The following is a 7,007-nucleotide window of genomic DNA, read 5'->3' as shown; positions in this document are numbered from 1 at the left end:
TCTTCCACTTCAAGGATATTTCTATAATACTGATGGGTACCCATCTCTTATACGCAACTCCCTTTATACCACCCTAAAACATTTATTGATACATACACTTTAATGCATTGTTTATTACGTGTACATAATGCCATTGTGACCTCCTATTTTACCATTTGACTTGACACTTATTAGGTCTCCCAAAGCAAACCATAGCGGGGTAATATGCAAATATGCAAAATTCCCGGGAAAATTTATCAGATTTTGAATATCATTAAATGTTCACCTTTGAAAAAAACGAGTCATTATTACCATTCCCTATCATTTTTTCCCGAGACTTATTAAGTTAAGTTACACTTTTAAATAGCATTAAAATAATTTGACTAAATGCATGGATTTTCATTTATATTCAATTAAATGTTTATATATAAAAAAGAATACAAAAAAATTTTATATGAATTTTATTGATGAATATTATATCAAGAGATAACTTTAAAACACATGATCTTCAATCTTAGTACATGCACCCAGCTTTCATTTATACCTTTTTGCTATAGGCTAACAGGACATATGGTTTGTATTTTATTAAATATTAAAATATTCGTTATCTATATTATCTATCATATGATGTATGAAGCATCAACATTTTCATGTATAGTCATTCATGAACATGGTGAATAACTATAAATCAATCTTTTATACAGTTATTTTTTCTGCATATAACAACTTTTCATAATCTTACAATGACCTTGTCACAAATACAATTTATCATTGAGTCAAACACTGACGGAGGTTTTTCATATTAATTGTTAGTCCATTATTTATACACTGAAGGAGCACACGGCGGGGATGCTCACTCTTTAATGGAACATGATCCCACCTCTGATATTTCGGAGGTCCGTGTTTGCAATGCTCTCATTTTGTATTGGTTTATAGACTTTGATATTGAATACTGTTCATTATCTCCATATCTTTCCAGGACTTCCTCTGAAAAATATATAACAAACTCCATGACATTTATTTATTTCGTTCAGTACTAGATGGATGGAGGATTTTCAGAGTTTTAAAATATGGTTAATGCTAAGTTTTAGCGAAAGTAACATGTATAACTGGGAAGTTTTTTTTATTTTATTCCTGAATCACCTTTATGTATTTATATCTTCTTTTGTTGGTTTGTTTTGTGTGAGTTTGGCTGTGGCTGTGTCCTTTTCATTTTGTTATTTTTTCTTTGCAACTTTTTCCCGTAAAACTAACATGCAAATCCTTCCTCATCTTGAAAATAATTATTCCATCCAAAGAAGTAACAAAAAGGGAAATAAATGATCTAACTCGGCGAAAATGCCATCTCACTGCTCCATTCAGAATTTTATTACGTATTTAAGAAAAATGCATTTTTCAATCAAATATATAGTGGAAAAATAAAATTATTACTCACTTATGGCCAGCTACTGTAAGTTCTGATCTTTTATTTATCACAATTTGATAACAGGATACGGATTTCAATTTAAAAAAAAAAGGGGGGGTGAAGATAAAATACAAAATATTTTTTCATACCCCTAAATACTATTCAAATAGCTCAAAAAGCCTTTATATTATGTAGGGCTTAACAATATCTCACACGTTCAAATAGAAATCAAATAACTATAAAATGACCATCATATTGTGCCAGTCAATTCATGTTCATAGTCAAAAATCAAAACATTAATTAACCGTAGTCAGATATTCATGTCATTAATCTGATAATATCTCTGTAAACTTTACATTTTGTACATTTTTTTTCAATGTGCCTTAACATGGTCGAAAATACGCACTTTGAAATAAATTGTATTTTTTGAAATGATTAATTTGGTCCCAAATTTAACTCACTTTGATTTTTTTCAAAGTGTGTAATTTTGTGTAAGTGTGTAAACTGTGCGTTGTAACAATGCATGTAAATAGAATTGGTATTACCTTTGATTTACGAGTGTTTTAATGCTAAACAGAAAACGAAACAAGATTTTATCGGTATTTCCCTTAAACTTAATATACAGATATCCATTTGCAGAGCCAATATAAGGAACCTAATCAATAAGTGCTACAAGTATGTTTACATTTATTTTAACATACGAGTGTAATCATCCAACAGAAATGTTGCATTTCTCAAAAATGGTATTTTTAAGAATGTCTTTCCTTTATATCATTATAAACATAACTTATTTACAGGATGGACCACATTCCTCGTCTATCAGAGGTCCTGTATGTTGGTCTGTGTTGTAAGATAGGGACACCGACAGAAGTGGCCATCCGAAGGGACGTGCTGGACATGGAGGCGATGATACAGAAATCTATTTCTAATCAAATAGGATGTGTTATGATGAAGAGTGGGAGTTATAGAGAGGGATTTAGGTTGAAATCATCTGACATAGATAAAATGTTCTGGTTGTGTAATCATAAATTAATAACTGACATCTCCCAGTCTCGGCTTGATAATACAACAAAACATGTCATTGTGCTAATGGAAAATTCTGATACACCACCAGGATTTGTCAGATTACGCCTCCTCACACCAACACGACACGTAATACCGACATCTTGTCTTGTTCTCTGTTATGACTGTGCTTATATATCTAGTCGTCTGTGGAGAGAAATACATTTTCAGCTGCAGCATAAGGCGTATACCAAAAATGAAACTTTAAGAATCCATGGTCCTTGTGGTAGTGGATTCCATGGACCAATAGAATTCGATGATACTGCATGCTTAGCCTCTATTCCTTGGCCCAAACTAGTAGGAAGTTGGGTTGACAGATGCCAGAGATACACCTGGCCAACTGCATCTGTGTTACAAAAAATCTTAAAAAGTGAATGTCACTGTGTGCCTATTGGTAGTAAAGTTGATACGATTTATAACGAATTGGAATGGAGGTTATCATTCTCACAAGCCGAGCAACAACTAGTGTGTACCATGAATCATACACAATTTCTATGTTACGGATCCTGAAAATATTTTTGAAGGAAGTTATCAACTGCTGGGAGGATGAGTTACTGTGTTCATATTACATTAAAACCACAATGTTCTGGATGATGCAATCAGGACAAGTTAGATGGTGCCCGAACAAATTATTGGATTGCTTTTGGAGGTGTTTTAGATATCTTATTCATTGTGTTTATCGTGGAGTTTTCCCAATTTTTTTTATTCCACAAAACAACATGTTCATAAACAAAGTAGTGGGAATTACACGTGATTCTCTTTTACAACAGCTTTATCAGTATTACAGAATGGGTGTGTCCTGTCTACTGCTGAGTCCGACTCTCAGATCACTCCTAGAACCAGCCTTCAGTAGTCCGTCCTATGTGTTATCTCCATCTGAGGGAGAATTCATTGATATTACAGATTTAGATATATGTGGCATGTTTGAAATATTTAGCACAAGTCTTCCTGCTCAAAATATATGGGAATCTTATCTTTATTTAAAATTAATGAACCCACTATCTCGGTTATCAATCTCACCACACCAGTTATTAACATTACAATACTGTATTGCTGAGACACTTGTTCGTTTAGCCTTCATGATGGCAGACAGTACTTCATGTTGCACGCACAAAACTATCTATAACTTAGATACAACAATTCGTGGCATGTTGAAAATGGCAGCAAGACTAGGTTCTGTGTCTTATTTACTTTATCTGGCATTGTATTACTATAGAACAGGGAGATATGATAAAACACTTCATATCACTTTTATAGCAAAACAAAGACTATCACAATCCTTTATTATGTATAATGCAAATGTTGATAGGCAGAGGCACAATGATGATGTAGGTAATATTCCTTTGTCTCGACGAATGAATATAGTTTGGGTGGATGATGTTCGTTTATTTGGAAATATCCCCTGTATTGAAGAAATAAGTTTAGAACAACACGTGAGTCAACAAAATGTAGATACACTCTTAAATGTATCACCGTTTATAATTGTAGAGATCTTGTCAGTGTTATCTCACTATAGAGTGGGTAATAGATCTCAGTGTTTACAGTCACTGACAGACCTACAGACACTGCTGCTCTATGATGATGGGAGATACGTTCCTTTATTCACCAGAGACATATCCTGGCAGATACTAGGAATCTGTCAACATGTTGTGGGAGACTTACACGGGGCATTAAGGTCTTATGAAGAGTCGCTCAGACAGGATCCATATCACAGAATAAAAGAAGCTACAGATTATAGAATAAAATGTGTTAAACAACAATTACAGAGAAATGTGTACAAGTAAAAATAATATGTTTCTCAATGTTTCTGTCATAATTTAATGAGTTGAAGGTCAGGTAGCTGCACTTGTTTAATAAAGTTGTAAAAAGACTTGTATAAAGGTAATCTACCCTCAACGTAAAGTAGACTGCAATGATTCGAACAAACTTGAATCTACACTACATAAGGATGATTCCACATGAGTTTCATCTTTCCTGGCCCAGTGGTTCTTGAGAAGAAGATTTTTTAAAAATGTCATTAATTTTTCTCTAATTCATAATTATCTCCCCTTGGAAAAGAGCGTGGTCCTTCATTTGAACAAACTTGAATTCCCCTTACCCAAGGATACTTAGTAGCAAGTTTGGTCGAAATTGGCTTCGTGGTTCTTGAGAAGAAGATGAAAATGTGAAAAGTTTACAACGACAATGATAACAACGACACCGACAGACAACGGACAAATTTCGATCAGAAAAGTCACTTGAGCCTTTGGCTCAGGTGAGCCTTTGGCTCAGGTAAGCTAAAAATTTTCTGAAAGATTCTTTCAATGAGTCCCTCCTCTCTAATTTTAGCCAAATTGCTAAAAAAAAAAAAACTAGTCACACAGAGAAACCCTACCAAGGATCATTATACTGTTCATTGCTTTTAATTTTGATAAATCATCCTACAATTTTCTACTGTGAATTAAAATTCCAAAATTTTACATAAAGATATTTTTTAGAGAGGTTACATCTTCACCACTTGAAAAAAAACCCAGGTTTATGATATAATAAACATCATTTTTCATATCTATTATTAAAATATATATATCATATCACGTTATAATCGTTCTCCTTTTGAAAGCAGCAGTTTAGATTTGTTCTTTCTGCATTTAAATGAATTCCCCATCCTTTTTCTATGGAAAGCATGGGCCTCCCTCAACAGCGGGGGTCTCTGATAAATCCAAAAGATCCCCTGAGGTGTAAACTCCCAGTGTCACGTCTATGTCTATCTCAAATCCCCAAGCCATTCCAATCACTGACATCCAACTTGTAAATGTTTTTGATGGCATAAATAATTTGTGAATTTTAAAATCTCTTTTGTCCATATCATGTAACATTTCCATTTTTTAAATTTTTTTTCTCTGTGATAACTTTTAGAAAGTTAGTAGATTTGATTTCTTGTTCATTCTTCCGGCAAGTAAATTTCGCACATGCGATACAATTGGGGCTTAGGTACGTTTTCAAGCCCAGAAGGCTCATTCGAGATTCGAGATTCGAAATACGAGATTCGAGATTCGAAATACGAGATTCGAAATTCGAGATTCGAAATTCGAGTTTCGAGATTCAAGATCCAAATTAACCAACCAAAAGGCAGGTTCAACTTTGATTACTCCCCTTTATTATGTTTTACTATCAAGAAATCGTTGAATATACTCATATCAAATGGGTCATTTGCTTAAATGATAATGCAAGAAAAAAAGATATATGTATTAAAACGAAATAAAAATGAATTTTAGGTTACATTTTAGAAAAAAATATATAAATTCTTATTTTTCCTCATTAAACAAAACAATTGATACGTATATAGAATATTATATGGTCTTATCGTTGAATTGCGGATTTCTTAGGTCGACATTTTTTAAAATAAGAACATTGATGAGGGAGAAAATTATTATTTATATGACATACTAATGAAAAGTACATTTCTTTACATTGTGCCCCCCTCCCCCCATAATTTTATAATTTTGCCGATATATAAATACTATGAAATCATAACTACTATTATGCTTGTGCCCCCTCAATTTTGTGCCCCCTCAATAAAAATATCTGATGACTTTTTTTGCTTTGTTTTTGGTTGTCAAGAAATATTTGGTAGTTGAAAACTGAAAATGTATGGCTGTGCCCCCCCCCAATGAAATGAGCATTATGGTTTTACTAGTATATTTAAGTCTTTGACCAAGTCGTGCGAGACCCGAGCGGTTTCCTTTTAAATCATTATCGAATATATATATTTATTGTATCCATGCATCACAAGTTTGACAATGAATATTGATTAGAACACTTTTGTCCCCCCCCCGTTCCCACTTGGCCATTCCCGTAATATTTTTCCGATATAATATACTATAGAAAACAGTAACTTTATGCTTATGTCCATTCAAAAATAAATCCCAATTACCATGATAACCCCTATTTTTCTTCGGTTGGGGTGGGGAGAGGTTGATTAACAATGATTTTTTTATTACTTTCTTATTCCCAATGGGTTATTATCTTTATGAACCATGCTTGTTTCAGCCATCCGTATTTAAGGGGCTGTCTACTGGTTTCATAAACATTGTCAATAGCCACTTAATAATACCGTGTCACAAACACTATCCACTTTGAAACCCGTAGTACTAATTATTACGGAGACGTAGCATCGATTTTGAAAGTGGGGTGGGGGTGGGGGAGACAAAAATATTATTTCAAACTGAAAATAAAAACTGACAGAAAAAAATTGTCCAAACCCGAAAATCCTATTTCGGGGCGTGAAAGGGGGCGGGGGGATCGGACTTCATTTAGTACATAATTTCTTTTAAAACACAACTAGTGAAACTTCTTTGACTATAGTGCACCACCACCACTGTACCAAAACGCGCGTGTGTGTGGGGGGGGGGGGGCTTGGCAACCGACCTTTCGATGAACATTTACAATAGTAAATAAAATATGTTTGGAAAAAGAAGGGGGATGTATGTACTTTTAATCTAAGTTTACTATTTTGTCAACAACCCTGTATCCAAAGTAGATAACACGAAATATATATAATATTCTTTATATAAATCTCTTA

The 7,007-nt window shown here is 33.6% G+C and overlaps 1 pseudogene; it reads left to right on the top strand.

The window, feature by feature from the left end:
• The first annotated feature begins 2,115 nt into the window (after positions 1-2,115).
• LOC134282034 (uncharacterized) lies at positions 2,116-4,289 on the top strand (annotated as a pseudogene).
• The last annotated feature ends 2,718 nt before the right edge of the window (positions 4,290-7,007 follow it).

This window comes from Saccostrea cucullata, unplaced genomic scaffold (assembly GCF_032062105.1).
Source record: "Saccostrea cucullata isolate Sc308-1 unplaced genomic scaffold, CSIRO_AGI_Scuc_v1 ctg5481, whole genome shotgun sequence".
NCBI classification, from domain to species: domain Eukaryota; kingdom Metazoa; phylum Mollusca; class Bivalvia; order Ostreida; family Ostreidae; genus Saccostrea; species Saccostrea cuccullata.
The sequence above is the reverse complement of the archived record's forward strand: the minus strand, read 5'-3'. Positions and strand labels throughout refer to the sequence as shown.